Source organism: Nesoenas mayeri, assembly GCF_963082525.1.
Source record: "Nesoenas mayeri genome assembly, chromosome: 2".
Taxonomy (NCBI): domain Eukaryota; kingdom Metazoa; phylum Chordata; class Aves; order Columbiformes; family Columbidae; genus Nesoenas; species Nesoenas mayeri.
Genome location: NC_137543.1, coordinates 83,097,426 through 83,114,816, shown reverse-complemented (window position 1 = coordinate 83,114,816; position 17,391 = coordinate 83,097,426).

The following is a 17,391-nucleotide window of genomic DNA, read 5'->3' as shown; positions in this document are numbered from 1 at the left end:
TTGTTTACTCGAAGAGTTTAGCTCAGGCTCTGAATCTTTATTTCCCTCTTCCTGCAAAGGATGCAGAATGACTGAAATGAAATAATTTAGTCTTCGAAGATTTCAGAATCAGCCCTTCTACCACTGTCATAAAGAAAGGTCCACCAGGCAGTTTTGAGGTCTCTAATTCTGAAAGCCAACTTTTGACCTCACATTTGTGCTGAAAGTGGACAAAAACTCTGACAAACTCGAACATTCTGATAAGCTGGGTGACATATCCTAATGATCTGAAATTTGATTATAACTAAATAACTGTGTGTCATTTGTAATAGAAGTGGGAAAAAAAGACAACTCTAGATTTGTGTACATATGCATGTGTATGCATGTATGTTGGCAATTTGATAGGGAAGACTTTATTTTGGTCCTGAGATGGGATCAGTAAGACTGGTGAGGGAAAGATGTCATAGAGAATATGAACCTTCAAACACCTTGACAGCTTCAGAATATTAAGGAAGAAAGTCATCTAAATGAAAGACATATCCTAACAGGAAGGATCTGTTCCATGTGCTTCTGCAAGCTATGTTAGCAGGTTTGTTCATTATAGAGCAGATGGATTTGTTTTGTTTCATATTATTTTGGCTTATTTTTGTAGCCCTTTGCGTAGAGCTCCTGGTGATAAGCTTAAGTTTTTAACTTGCAGTCGTGTTAACCTATTCATCATTTGAGTCAATTGAACAGCATTCCCATTTGATTTTTTTTCCTAGGTTGAGTGATGGTATGGAAACATGGGAACAACCTGTACTTGAGTAAACTAGCATTTTAGTGAAAATGGAAGGCATATAACAGTGAGAATGAGGGTGTGTGCTTAACTAAATCTTTCGTAAGAAAGACTGGTGAATCTTTTACAGCTCTATGAATTAGGTAAAGACAGAATTAATAAGAAAAATCTGGATATCTGTGAACCTAATTTTATAATTGCTATTGAATAGTCTTTTCTATAAAGCTTGTACTAAGAGTAACTGAGGATCGTGCTTTCTGAATATTTTTATGTTACTTTTTTTTAAATGTTTAATTCTAAAATAGAATATTACATGGAAACAATTTTCATAAAATTCTTAAAAAATTAAACACCAACATGATTTATGCAATATTTGAAAAATGTGGCCTATCTGTATTTTTAAAAGCATAGACTATTACATATTTTCACTACGTTGTCTTCTATAAATTATTCTGCATGTTTGTTTGGAGTTCAAACTTCAGTGATGTTTACTGGATTACAAAACAGTAATTCATCACAGTTTCAGATCAAAGGAGCTAGCTGAATTATTTATTTAATTAAATAACCTCATATAGTGCTTGTCTACTTAGACTTTAATAAAGCCTTTGACATTGTTTGCCACAGCATTCTCCTGGAGTAACTGGCTGTTCATGGCTTGGACAGCTGTACTCTTTAATCAGTGAAAAACTGGCTGGACGGCTGGGCCCAAGGAGTTGTAGTGAACGAAGCCAAATCCAGTTGGCAGTCAGTCACGAGTGGTGTTCCCCAGGGCTCAGTCTTGGGCCAGTTCTGTTTAATCTCTTTATCAATGACCTGGATGAGGGGATTGAGTGAACCCTCAGTAAGTCTGCAGATGATACAAAGTTGGGTGGGAGTGCTGACCTACTGGAGGGTAGGAAGGTTCTAGAGAGGAATCTGGACCAGCTGGATCAATGGGCTGAGGCCAATTGTCTGAGGTTCAACAAAGCCAAGTACCAGGTCCTGCGCTTGGTTCGTAACAACTCCAGGCAACGCTACGGGCTCGGGGAAAAGTGGCTGGAAAGCTGCCTGGCAGAAAGGAATCTGGAGGTATTGATTGGCAGCTGGCTGAATATGAGCCAGCAGTGTGCCCAGGTGGCCAAAATGGCCAACAGCATCCTGGCTTGTATCAGAAACAGTGTGGCTGGTGAAGGCTGTGGAGCACATTTCTTAGGACGAGTGGCTGAGGGATCTGGGGCTGTTTAGCCTTGGGAAAAGGAGGCTGAGGAGAGACCTTATCATCCTCTACAGCTACTTGAAAGGAGGACGTAGCATGGAGGACAAAAGGAAATGGCCTGAAATTGCAGCAGCGAAGGTTTAGATTGGATATTAGGAAAAATTTCTTCACAGAAAGGGTTGTCAGGCATTGGAACAGGCTGCCCAGGGAAGTGGCTGATTCACCATCCCTGGAGGTGCTTAGAAGACACATACATTAAGTTCTTAGGGACATGATTTAGTGCCAATGTTAGGTTAATGGTTGAACTTTATTGTCTTAAGGATCTCTTCCAATCAAAATAATTCTGTGATTCTATTGTTCTATGAATCTGTATTTGATAAGATCAGATATAGCATTACATTCTGTATTGAGATCAGAAGACAAATATCAAAACAAATACAGGAAAAGTTGTTAAATGTAAATTCTCTTATGTTTAGATACCCATAGTCAAATAGTGAGACACTGTTTACAGCAAAACATCCAGTCAAAGCCCTTTGCACTAGATTGCAGAAGTAAAAATCAATTGCTTGTGCAGCCTTAGATAATATGGTCTTTTTCACAAGACCACTGTAAAGAGAAAAATGACTTAACCTGACAGCTGAGAAGAAATTAAAATATAAATAAAAATGAGCAGCTGACAAGCACAAAACTTTTAAAAAAATTTTGGATGCCTGTCAACCTAGTTTGGGCTCAGAGTATTTTGGTCTTGACCTTTTAGAAGCAAATAAATAAGGAGAAGAGGAAAACTGAACAAACCTGAGAAGGCGCTTATGTGATGAATCATTTTGATGAGTAGAAGGCAACATATACCAATATTTCTTAATGTCATGTCTGGCTCATAGCCAAGAGAATGATTTTGGGATGAAAAACACCCAACTCATAGACATGTCGTGCTAACATCTTCTGTGGGCAATTTCTTTGTTTTTGCTGAAAAAGTCTTCTGATTTTGAAAATCTTTCATTTAAAAAAAAAAATCAAATTAAAAATTGATTTTCTGAACAAAGAAACATTAATGCTTGAAATATTTTGGGGTTTTTGTTTGTTTTTAGAAATAATTTTTTAGGCAAATTATATATTAATTCACAGCTGGGTCGGAGAATTCCTCAGCAACATGTATTACTGCTGTGAGCCTGGCTTCATATGCAATAATACCTAGGTAAACGTCAAACTATTTGACACTCTGGGTTGAGTATTTGATGTTGCAATGTTTTCATTTGCAGAGTTTGAAAACCTATATCCCATGTATATTCTAAATAAATTGACCTTAAATTTGTAGATAAGAATGTTTGCCTTTCTAAATAAGTTAATATAACAGGCCATATTTTAAAAAGCTTTAGAGGCTATTTGAAACAAGCCAGACAAAATTAAAAGACTTTAATGACATTTCTCTTGGTCTGCTGAATTCATAAATTCCTATTTTGTTTTGTAAATTTATTCACAAATGAATAGTTTTATTCATACTTAACCTTCAGTTTTAGGAAACAAGACATGAAACCTGATCGTAGACCCTTGTTCTCTAAAAAGAGATGGAAAAAGTAATCCTAGTTTTGTTGCAAAAATACAGAAAATCACAGACTCTACCACTGTTATTCACTGGAAAATGCTTTCAGAAGGAATTAAGCTGACATGTTTCTTGGATTTTTCAGGAGAAAAAAAAAAAAAAAAGGACAAATATTTTCATATTCTTCCTGGAAAATGAGGCATCCCAGAATCATTCAGTAATCATACTTATTTGTAACAATAAGTCAATTGTTTAATACTGAGTAAAATACTAAGTGCATATTTGGTTCAATCAGACAATATTTAAAAAACGAGCAAGCAAAAATGTCAAACATAAAGGACAGAAAAGTTACTAATAGGTGCATCTGGTCAAGCTAAAAGATTAAGCAATTAAATAACTAAAATAATTTAAGTATACAAAGTGAATATTCAATACATCGAGAAGTTATTGTTTGTACTTCTGTTTTTCACCAGCAGCTCTTTGAGAAGCAAGTATTTTGAACAGCATCACTTCAAAAGCCCTGTATTTTAATGTTATATGGGGTTTGACATTCCTGTTTGTTTATTCTCTGACTCCTTAAATATTTTTTAAGTTCTCTTACTAATGGGATAGCTGTTTATTCCCCTCAAAATTGAAGCTATGTAGAGTCCAGATGTGAATTTAATGTTATCCAGAGAAATATCTAGGCTCATTTAGGGATGTGCCAAGAAATAATAGCCTTCATCTGACATAGTAATATTCTATGTCTAACCATTTACTACATTCAAAATATAGTTAAAAGTCTAAAATAAAATGACTGTTTAAAGAGAAATTAACAACTATTATTAAAATAATAAATTAATTCTATTAGATGTTTTAGTTTAATAACAACATAATTACTCATTAGTCTATGCACATGCACTTACATTTAGAGGATATTTATATGAATGACAATTGTATATCAGTAAATCAAAGGAGAATTAAGAAAGTAAAATCACAACTAGGTCTACTATAGATGGAAACCATGACAATCAAAATGTAAATGCCAGAAAAAGTTGAAAGGAGACGATTATATAGGGGAATTAGTGAGAAAAGAAAAAAATGACGCAATAAATGAAGAAAATTAATCTGGCATTTGTTGTAGTTTGTATCTTTGATAAGCCTATAAAGTTAAAACCTAGCTTGACTAGGATTAAGGCAAAGCTCTCTCTCTTTCCAACCAAAGCAAAATTTCAACTCTTACGTTTGCATTCTTTAACCTATACTATGTCATTCAATGTATCAGGACAAAATTAACCCTAATATAATTCAAATAAAGAAAAGGAACTATGTACGGATGCATTTTCCTCTGATCTTTGTTAGTTTCTTACAACATGAAAATAGGTATTCAATATTACAAAACTGTATTAAGGTTGATCTCTTATTCAATGATGAAATAGAATTTAAAGGTTTAAATTTTTCAGGTTATTCTTCCTTGACTAACTAACCTGTTTCTACTTCAGACTTAAAAAATAAGAGTAGGATTATTAAATCAAGAAAACATGAACATTCATGTATTCTAACTTTCAAGAAAAAAAAAATCACCTAGTAATTAATGAGATTATAAACCTCATACTTTTTGAGCAAAAATGTGACATGGAGGAGAGAGGACTAAAACTGACTTTAAATGAGAGAGAAGTTAATAGCTTATTATGGAAACAAAGCAGGAGGGACTGGGTTGCAATGTAAACATTGTATGCAAAAACTTGGGTGAATAGATTTGAGTTGTCAATAGGCAACTCTAACAGAATAGTAGTTAGCATTACTAAGTAAAAATTAGGTTTAAATTCAAGTAGTAAAAAACAGTGAATGGAAATTACAATTATTTGGGCAATTCATCTTTGCCTATCATAGTAAAACTTCATAGAAGGTAGTAACCATGCTCTCCAAAAGTACTGTTATTTAGACCAAAATAAAGCTTTACTTCTTGTCAATTTGAACAGCTGACCATGATAATTAGAGATTTCTAAGCAACAAGATTCTATTTTAGTTCGATATTTTACCACATAATTCACTCAGAGATATTGTAAAGGATGCTGGCCAGAAAGCTGGCCAGAATTTTCTTTCAAAATTTTTATTTGAAGAAATAATGCATTTTTTTAAAGCACACTTTCCCTGTTTCTGACATGTGCCAAAAATGACTGTTTGAGAACAGTCATTTGAGAATGTAGTTTGCTGAACCAGATTTTTAGGGCAATTTGTAGCACTTATGAAAATCAGAGAAATTTCATTTACATTTCTAAAAAAAAAAAAAAAAACAAAAACCAAAAAACAAACACCCAAAACTTTTATATATATATATATATATATATAATTAATAACATAATTAGTTATTTTCAAATCTGAGTATTGGTCTGTTTCTGAAAGAATTGTCTTTAAAAAGTTACCTGCACTTTACCTCTTAACTAGCTCATTCATCTCTAATACAACTACGTTAAAATACAGAATAAAAGAGAAAATTAAATCAATTTTTTTGGTTTTGTTTTGTTTGAAGTACTTAAATTACAAAACGTTTTTGGTTGGTTGGTTGCTTGCTTGGTTTGTTTTCTTTTTATTTAGTGAAGACTACAGAACACCACAAAGATTATCAAAATAGCATCACTCCTCTATTGACTCTGAATATATCGTTTTGAATATATGGTTTTGAATATTTCATTGTGATTTACTTATCTTCAAATATATTCCTTAAACTCAATTGCCAGTTTTACTGTGGATTCATACCTCTCTCACATCTTTTCAATGTGAAAATTAATATAGTAATGTTAGAATATTTCATGGGGAAAAGAAAAGATATTTTTACCTTAAATTATTTTATTTTGATAGACACGTGTTAGAATCCATCACATGTATGTCACTTCTTTTCCCAAATGGAATAGATGGCACTTTGGAGTATCAGGAAGAATAACACACTTTTAAAAAATGCTACAAAAAAGATCAGCGTGAGAACTATTAAAAAGGTACAGACTTTCTTTAATTTCTCAAAAGTAAGGGAGGTAATTGGAAAAACAGGTCACTGTGGAATTTTCAATCAAATGTAATATATTTACCTCTGCCAATCTGTCACAGTACTTGTATTTTATTAGCAATTTATTATAAGAAAAATTATTTCACTGAACATTTTATAACATACAAATTCAACATGCTGTAGGTGAAGCAAGAAGTCTTGGCTACTGTGGAGCTATTTTATTACCTTCCTGATTGTCTCTGTTTCCAACATATGATGTTCTTTGTAATAAGAATCCTGCCTATAGACACAACATCCTTTATTGTTCTGAGAGCTTACAGGCTCAATTTTTATTCATTTATTTATTTTTTAAATCAGCAGATTTTTAACATCTTTGAAATCACATCCTGTAACTGGTAGGAGAATAAATATGCCTAGCAGAACTACATAATGTCACCAAATAAATATTGACTTTATTTTACTTTTAAGAGAGAACAAAATGATGTTACAATGACTGGTGATCATAATGTGTCTAAAGCAAGGTCATATATGGGCTACTGGGGGACAGAATCCTCTGAATCTTTGAGAAGCTTAACAGGAAGAACTTACAGTATAAAACACCTCTACTAAGGGTAGTGCTATTGAGATAAAAATTAAAGGTCTGGTTCACCATTTTTGTCACTCCAGTTTTCCATCAGTGTATCCCAGTGAAATCAACTGACTGAAGTGGATATATGTAATCTCCATTACTTTAGAAATGTTATCAAATTGCGTGTTCCTTTTTTCCAGTGCAGAGAATATCCAGACATTTCTTCAGTTTTTGTCAGCCTTATTAAATCCCGTTAGCATTTTGCTAGTAACAGGTTGCAAATTTAATCCGGTGTTAAAAATGAAGCAGTCCTTGAACATTTTCTGACTACAACACTTTTTACGAGTGCTGTTTTTTGCTGGGATAGAGTTAAATTTCCTCATAGTTGTAGAGCGAGATAAGGACTAAGCAAAACAAGTCGATTCAATGTGAATCACGCTAAGCCATTTATTACAGAAACAAGTCTCCTTATATACGTAACTATATTCTAATCACGCATCCACGCTCCAAGCATGGATTCGTTAAATGAGTATCGTGGGCTGTCCGTGCTCTGGAGTCTCACTGATGATACGTCCGATGATTCACGCCATGCCAGGAGCCCGGTGATTGAGGAATGCCCCTCTTTCTCACAGCAGACTCTGTTCTCGAAGTGGCCTTGAGATACCTTTGAGCCTGACTAATTCAGCAACAGATCTTTATTTATCAAGACCCATCCACACATAGTAGTTTGTATGGGGCTGTTCTTTGGATTTGTGCTGGAAACAGTGTTGATAACACGGGGATGTTTTTTTGTTACTGCTGAGCTGTGGTCACACAGAGTCAAGACCTTTTCTGCTTCTCACACCATCCCACCTATGAGCAGACTGAGTGCACAAGAAGTTGCGAAGGGGCACAAATGGGACAGATGACCCCAACTGACCAAAGAGATATTCCATACCTTATGACGTCATGCTTAGCATATAAAAGCTGTAGGAAGGAGAAGGAAGGGAGGGACATTCAAAGTAATTGTGTTTGTTTTCCTAAGTAACCATTACATGTGATGGAGCTTTGCTTTTCTGGATATGACTGAACACCTGCCTGCCCATGGGAAGTAGTGAATGAATTCTTGGTTTTGCTTTGCTTGCATGCACAGCTTTTACCTTACCTATTAAACTGTCTTTATCTGAATCCATGAGTTTTCTTACTTTTACCCTCTGATTCTCACCCCCGTTCCATTGGAGGGGTGGGGATGGAGTGGTTGTGTGGTGCTTCATTGCCATCTGGGCTTAAACCACAACATTATCTTATAGCACTTTAATTTACAAAGGTACCTAATCAAATGAGTGCAAGTAGCCCTGCTCTCACTCCTGTGTCATGAACATCAGTTCTTATAGTTATCCAGCCCAATTAACACAGTAACAAAGCTGAAGAGGGATGTTTGTGGTCTCAAGTTTAACATCACAGTAATGTAGTTTGACATTAACAGACCAGAGCTTGCTGAAAGTCCCTTTCCAAATAATGGGCCTTTTTTGATACAATTTAGGGTTTCAGTTTGAAGAGAATAATACCAAGTAAGAAGAACAATTTCCTCTAAATGTTGCTTCTCCCTTCATTTTTTGTTTGCTTCATAGAGATATTAATGTATTTTATAATTATACATTAAAAATGTTATTGTTAGAAGCATTAAATATTCAGTAGTTAATTCTTGCTAATAATCAAAATAATTCTAAAACTAATAACTTGCTGTCCCTCTACACCCATGATAGGTGCAGAAATAGGGCAAATTATGGGATAAACTACATGATCATATGCTATATTTTCTTTAGTTGTGGGCATCCATCCAGCTTACTGAATGAAAAAGATGTTAAATAGAAAGAATAGGATTAATTGCAGACTGTAATATTTTATGTAATTCTTTTGGTAATAAATAAGCACAGAAGAGTTAATGGGAGGTTGCATATTCTACCTTTACTGGGACATTGGCACATGAGATAAATCATATCAGTTCAGACCAGGTGTCCAAGAAGCCCTGAGTTCTATTTTCAAGAGTGGACGATAAATAGATATTTAAGAAAGAGCACTAGGACAAATAAATTGTATAATGACAGTGTTCCAGCTACTGGTGATTTTCAGGTTAGGAACTTCTTGAGCCAGAGCCACAATCTATATGTAAATAATCCTGTTTATTATTATTGTTATTAATTATCATCTAATTGCTTTTGCAGTTCTTCATTATTTCCAGTAACTCATAGTAGGGAGTTTCATAACTTAGATCCCGTGTGAAGAACCACATCCTTCGGTGTGTTTTGAATGCCACTTCTTGAATTCTCGTAATATCTTCTGGTATTTTTATTAGAGTTGTAAAATAAATCACCTGCAGTTCTCACACTTTTCTAGACTGCTTTCTCTTCTTATGTTAGTTATCCTTTCTTTTTCTAAATGCAGCACTCCAGCCTATCCACTGAAGAAACATCACCTGTTTCATAATTGTGATTATAATTACTTTCTTTGAGTATATCTCAGTTTTAGTATACTCTTTTTGAGATGAAAGCATCAAAGCTGAAAGAGGTGTTCAAGATGAAAGTTGGTGCACAGTTGTAGGAGAGCAATGTTTTCTCTTTTGTCCTCTGTTCCCTCCTGGAGGACATCTAACCTTCTTTTACCTTCTGCCCAAAGTTTCCTTTCTGAGCAGCATTCACCAGCTCAGAGCCAAACTTCTGTTATATAAAATAAGGATTTACATTTTGTAGGTATGGCTTTTCCTATCTATCTATGCTAAAATGATTTGTCATTTTATTACAGAATTTTCCATATAATGAGATCATTTTGCAAATTCATGTTTGGGTAACATCTTTCCTACCTTGAATTCAGTACTGGCAGCAAGCTTTATCATCTCAGTATTTCTAATAATTCCAGACTATTCCTACTGATGTGCTTATTACAGATATTTGACTTAATGGCTTGGAGTCTCATAAAGCTGCCTAGAATCTTTTCTAATAATTGACAACCCATCAGCTGTCTTCCAGTAGAAAGGCATTAGGCAGTTTTGTAGAGAAATATCATAGGAAGAGAGTATTCCAGTTATTTTGTCCTTTGGGAGTTTTTGCTGGTTATCTTCTGCTTCTCATGATTTATTATAGTTCTCACTAGCTTCCATTGAACATCCTTTATTAGCAAGTTCTTAACTTAAGACAGAACCTCCTATGGAGTGCCTGTGTTCTGACACGAGTACTTCCCTTTTGGCTCCTCTTGTACTGTGAAAAGATTTCTTATTATTTTTCAGACTTCTGGAAGTTGTTCTTCCATTTTTTTTTTTGTTCCTGTTCATCTTTTCAGTATTCTTTATATGGAGGCAACTTAATCGTTAGGATGAATGCTCGAAGCAACATGGAAACATTAAAGTAGTTTTTGTCAAATGTACTTCGTTATTCTTAATCTGTTTTCCCTTTTCTCTAATCCCAAAATCTTCTATAGCCAGCTGCCTTTCGTTACCCTCACCATTTCTCAGAACCCTGCTCAGACTCCCAGGTCTAGCTCGCTTCTAGGCTCAGACCCTTTACTGTTACTTTTATTTGAAAATTTGCCTGCTGACCTAAGGTATGATTTTCACAATCTGTGCATTCAAATCATTCTCTTACATTGACAAAAAAAATGTTGAAGTGAGGTGAATTTGTAAGCAATTAGGAACGAGGTCATTTAATGGTATCTGTTGGCCAACAGTATTAGGTGGAAACAATTTGCTTGTAAAAAGGTAGTGTTGCTTAAAGGGAAGCATAAGTAGATTAAATAACAAAATATCTCAATATTTATGAAAAGCTGTTAGATCCATTATGTAAGCACAGTCATAAGTGTTTTACAAGACGGCAAGTTTTCTTTATTATGAATTGAAAATTCGAACAAGGAGACTGTTTCTCCCTACTTAATGTACATCATAGAGAAAAAAAAATATATCTATTTGAAACTGATGATATTGTGAAGTATGAGCAACTTAGATTAGAAATCTGATCATAATATGCATCTTTTTATTACTGGATAAACATGAATCTAGGGATTATCTACTGGCAGAGGTGTCTGCTTTGACATTGAAATTTGTCTTACAGAAATAGTTCATGATATTCCTGACAGCAAACTTTCTTCACTAGAATAATTTTGGAAAGCGGTCAAAATGGGCATCTCACAGTTAAGATTAAGTTATTAAAAAAGATCCCTGTTTACCTCACTGCAAGCAGGATATCCTTTGTTTGCACTTCTTTCTTCATCCCTTAATCTATACACAGCAACAAAAAAAAAAAAAAACAACAGCTGCTAGAACAAAAACTTGGACCCCTTATGACTGTACCCTAGCAGCAGATCTCAATACTAGCAAAACCCAGTTCTGAGTAGTAAAATGCAAATTAAGAGACAATTATGGACAAATTCCTATCTAATGTTAATTATAGGTTCTGGTTTTAGGAATATTTAGGAGTTTTGAGTTGCACTATCGTGCTTACATGTTTATGATGTTACTTTTCTTTGAAATGTATACAAGCCATTAATTTATTTCTTACCTTTAACTGTTGAAAACATATTTGTGAAACCTTTCCTCTGAAAAAAGGGATCATAAATCTCTTGAAGAGATTAAATGTAACTAACATTTTTGCTTCTTATTTTCTTAATTACTACAATTTTACATTGGAGTTACTGCTGCACCAGTGGGTGGCCTGTGATGACCTCCTAACAGAGTCTGTTTATACTTAAAAAATAAATGTTTCCTTGATGGACTATTTTTATGTACACAATTGTCTTTGTGCAACCACTTAAAAGAGAAAAATCTGTATTACTTATAGAGCTAGAATAAAATCAGAAAAAACATTTGAGGTAAAGTGCCTGAAACCTTTTATAAAAGAAACAGAAAGGAAAAAAGGATAATGGATGCCTTAAAGGGCACCAATGATACTTTTGATTTTGATGTATTTATTGTAATGTATTAATATTATTACGGAGGCACCCCGAGGTTAGTTTAAGGGACAACAGGGTCCAAAACAACTTTTATTAAACCGGTGAGAAACAGGGTTTTAGCACTCCAAAAGTGACTTGAATACATGTTCGGATACCAGTTGAGGAAAATTATTAAGGGGCAGCAACTAATACAACAGGCGGTCCACAGAGTGCATGCATGTGGCTTCACCCAAAACAATGCCGGAGCCATCTCTGAGTCCGGGAGGAGTATACACTTGCCTGAACATGGCGTGGGAATATCTTAAAGAGATACACCTACTCGTAGTGAGTACAGAAAGTGTACACTAGCAATCCTGTGAGGGTTAATACATGTGTAAATGTACACGGAATATTACACATGCTTATGTGGAAGCACGGGAGGAAAATACACCCGCGATTATGGGAGGATTAATTTTACACGTGCTCATATTGAGCACGGAAAGTTACACATGCATATGTGCATGGAAAGTATAAATACACTCGCAATCCTGTGAGGAGAAGTTTTACTCACACACGTGGCGGCAAGACAAGCGGAGTCTCCATCCCGGGGGGGCTCTCGGCGGCAGCATCTCGCTTGTGCTCCAAGAGACCCCCGACAATGGGCGCAGTCTCGACGAGGGTCCCTTTTTTTATAGGCTGATCAGATCTGACTGTAGGGACAGAAGCTTCTCTGCACTGCCACCCTGGCTGTGGGAGTGCCCCTGAAGCTTCCAAACATCCCCCACACTAGCCGTGGGCACCCAGCAGCTCCCTGGCACCTCGGCACTCCCTTCTCCTAATGGCCCTGGCCAGGGTGCTCTGTGGCCAAACAAAAGAAGCTGTTAGCCTCAAGTAGCAGAGAGAGAGGGAGATGTGTCTACTCCTTCCATTATGAAGGGGGGAGGGGGAGAGAGGGGGGCTTGCATCCTACCACATCCACAGATACCCACTCTGAGCTTGAAGAAGTAAATCACCCTCTCCGTGCAATTTTAAATTAATGGTGTTGATAACTTCCCCGCATACATAAGGTGATGTCAACCTGTATTTACTAATTGTATGGCACTTTTTCCATATGAAGGGGATCATTGAAGTAACCTTTTCATTGCAGCACATTCTGATTCTTGTCTGGGACAAGCACATGTATGTGAGTTTTTATGAGAACATTAGTAATAAAATTTTGGTAAAGAAAATAAAAAAGATATTTCACCTACCTTAAAAACTTTTTTTTTTTTTTTTCACCCAATCAGGTTTATTAGCTTTATTTTGAATTTGTTTGAAACTTTACTAATTCCTCAGATTTCTTCTTCCTCTGTGTGTGTGTGCCAGATGCTGTCAAGGAGACCTCCTCAGTTACATAGCTGTAATTAAATTAATAGCTCTGATAAATTCTGATAGCAATCAGGTGAGATGTCGTAATTGTAAGGAAAGAAAACAAGATGTTTTGTTGTTTAATGGTTTGTTGGACATTTGTATGATGCAATTACTTAGAGGAAACAGGTTTTATGTTAATGTAATTATTTCTTTAGACACAATTTTGCTTATGGATCATCTTTTATAGTTTGAACTTTTTATTAATAACATTTCAAGGGTACATATGGTGAAAAGCAATATTCAGTGACATCTAGATTTATTTTATAAAGTTGGTTTCTCTTGCATCTTCTTCATTAATGACCATTGAAAGGTGAAGAGAAAAACTTTTTTTGACAAACTATAAAAACAGGAAGTTCTGTTTTGTTAATCATCAGTCTTTTCATAGTGCAAAATTTGGGTTTTAGAAAGAATCTTCATGATTGCATGGGGTAACGTCAGCTCTATCCTCCACCCATTTGGTCTTAATTAGCAATCAGTTAGCTGCTCTGAAGCCGACATAGGACATTCTTCTTTATTCCCTTCAGATGAAGGAAGAAAAAATGTCCAGATTCTTTTTATTACTTTCCTTCTTTTGTTACTCTCACTACACAATTTCTAATGGGATTTTTGTCAAATTAATGGGCTAGTATAAACAGCATTGACAGTGGTACAAAGAGATAACATCCTTTAACCAGATTGTGTCTGTTGAAGATCTGGTCAATGTAGACAAATGGTTTATAGTAGCTTTATTTTCATCCATCTGGCCATATTTTTTTCAGGGCTGACTTTGTACATGAAAAAACATGGCCAGAGTCCAGAATTTTACAATAATTTTCTGGCATGAGATTTTGAGAAGCAGCTCATGTTATGACATTTTTCTGGCTATGTCTTACCTTTGCAGCAGAGGTATAAAAATACTCTGAATATAAGCAGCAATTTAACAGCATAATGCTACTTTGCTGCCTTATGTCATACTTCATTGTTCTTTCAAATGCAAGGACACAATACACAAAAGCCAAAACTGCTGGCCAGAACCATTAGTCAAATATTTGTAAGCATTTCTGCTGGGCCTCCCTTGCCTCCATTAGACAAGTTATTCAAAAGAAAGTTTGAAAACAAAAACTTAACTTGTTCTCTAAAACAGAATTTCATACATTTTCACCTAGGACTGAATGAGGAGGTTCATATGCAATTGAAAAAGATATATACAAATGATGATACTGACTTTTCTAATACTAATGAGGTGAATGCAGCTGCAAGAGAAGCTAATAAAAACATTTTTAATCCATTTGCTTGAAAGGTAATAAAAATCCTTGTTACTTGGTGGAATAAAAGTGTAATACAGTTATTACAGATATTGCAGGGAGAGTGGAATCTAAATAAAGCTGACATGTCACATTTAGTAGAAGGCTTAATGGAATATAAGAGGCTCAAAAGGCTACAAGGCTGAAGGAAAGTATATATTGGCATAAGTTTTATTCAAGTGTTAGATGAAATACAGTGTCATCAAAACTGAGATGAAGAAAAGGTCGACAATGTTAGGATAAGTAGAGAAGATAATTACATTAAAAATGTATTACTATGTGAAATTTAAGCTGTGATCATATATAACGAAAGGCTTTGTTACACAATGCATCTGTGGTGCCTTTTGATGCATTAGGACAGCAGAAGCATAAGGAATGCTTTGAGCAGCCAAAGAAGATACTCTGCTGAGAAGCAGATACATTTCTATATTAAAAATAGCTGCTACATATGGTTCATTAAAACAGCTCTTTGGAGGGGAGTGATAAATGGAACATTTCACCTACAGGCATCTTTGAGTCTGGCTTTGTGAGAGTCAGAAAGTGAATGCAAATGTTTTCCTTTAAAGGTGATCCTTCCAGTAAGGGGAGGTGTCCCTCAGCAGAGCAATTCAGGAAAACTCACACTACTTCTCAACATATTCTGTCTGAAAACGATACTGCTTTTATTCCTTTCACTTTGAGAGCACCTGCATTAGAAGTTTAGTTTGGATCAGCAGTCATATTTTGCTGTGAATCTCCTGATTCACACCCAGTTTCATTATTTTGATTTTAAAATTGAGTGATTTTGGAGTTCATGAATTGTATTTCTCTTCAATGATGCTGAACCACAGATGTGCTTTAGGAGCACATCTGGTACACAGCATCTACTAATGGACTTTCAGGCCATGGGAACAAACTAGAGTCAGTAATACATACCCCCTGCCCTCTCATGCAGTGTGGGTATTGGTTCTCAATGTCAACTATTTCTCTTGAGAAATTTGCTCTAATTAGTACATGCTAGTTACTGAGATGGGCATAGCCTTGGTATTGACTACTCTTCATCTCATGATTTGAGGACATGACAAAAAAAAGGCTTTAAAGTATTGGCATTTAGTAAACACTTCAGTGTAGTTCATGGAAATGGCCATAAAATATTTATCATGAAATCTTACAGATTTTTGTTGCTGTATTAAAATAATCTTTTGATTCAAAGTTTTTATTAGTTATTATCTGAGAAAGAAAAAAAAAAGGAGTTAACATTTAGGGTGTCCTGGAAGCTTCTGACAAAAAGAGCTTATTTCATTAATAAAGACCATTTTTTTTTCTTTCCTCTATTTTTTAAAAAAATAACCAAATATTATCAAATATTACTGGAGCTGTAAACATTCTGTCTACCTAACAGAAAGAATGCCTGTGTAGTTTATTCTAGGCTTTTAGTAGTGATTTTATTTCCCATACCCATTCAGTCATTTGGTTTGAGTCTGCTTAGGACAGACCATACTAAACTAACAATGAATAGATGTAATTTGCTGAAGTTTAGTACATCGCGGTAAACAGGACATGAAGACCCTACTGAAAGCTCTTGTTATGTATTGTAGAACTGATTAATCTGTAGTAGATGTAGTGCATACTTTGGCTCAGCAGACAGTCCTGAAGGACAATTAAATAATGAGTCCAAAAGTGATGTTACAATGACTTGTTCATTTGACCTTTATATGTATTTTGTGTTGTTTGAGAAAAAAAAATCAAGAACAAAGACATTTTCTCATAAAAGTACAGGAATATTCTCCTCACCACCTTTCCCCCCCCGACATAAATAGGAACATATTTTCTATTTGTGCTGTCGAGAGAAATTAAGGGGCTATGAAGTTTTAAATTGGATTAAACCCTATGAGCCATAGGAAAACAAAAGTCTCCCTAGTTAGAGAAATTGTCTTAGAAAAAAGCTATTAAATTGCAACTAAAGGACTTTCAGGAAACACGGATTAGTGAATCCCTCAGGTAAAGAATATATAATTTTACATGACACTAGTACTAAATCTGATTACAAAAATGTAATGTGAGCTCATAATACACATCTTATGATTCATCATAAAATTTGCCCAAAACCATTCTCATCAGAGTCTTCAGATTGTCTGAAATTTATTGATTTATGAGGGCATCTTTAAAATCCTGACTGTAATTCTGGAAAAAGTTGACAAAATAATTTAGCAAAAGTTTTAATGCAGTATTCAAGTGTGCCAGTTCCTGCAGTGGTAGATTCCTAATCAAAATTATGGAGGCCTCCTTTCTAAATGCACATGGGCCAGCATTCATCTTTTTTTCTATGTAAGTGAACATTGCTAGGCATAAAAATGTTAGGAGAAATAAATCTAACTGCATTTCTTATTATCAGTTTTTATTGCGTTTATAGAGTTCTTGGCTCTTTACAGATGTATTGTAACTTTTTTGGTGATTACCACTAAAGAAGCTATAGTTTCCCTAACACTTCTGATGAAAACTTTGACAAGATATTGCTAAAACTTGTTCACTACTAAAAAGGCTACATAAAGCTTTTTTTCTGTGAGCTGAATGCGTGCTGTTCCTATTTCAGAAGCTCAAAATTTCATTATGTCTGTGCTTTTAGATTTGCTTTCTCACTATCCTTATTTCATATAAAGTAATCAGATTTAGCTGACTGCTACCACCCTTAGGTATTATGCTTTACTCCTCCACTCATTTTGCCTTCTATATTTTGTTATGCTAGTGTTTCTGTTTGTCCTGGAGGATTTCTTTTTCAT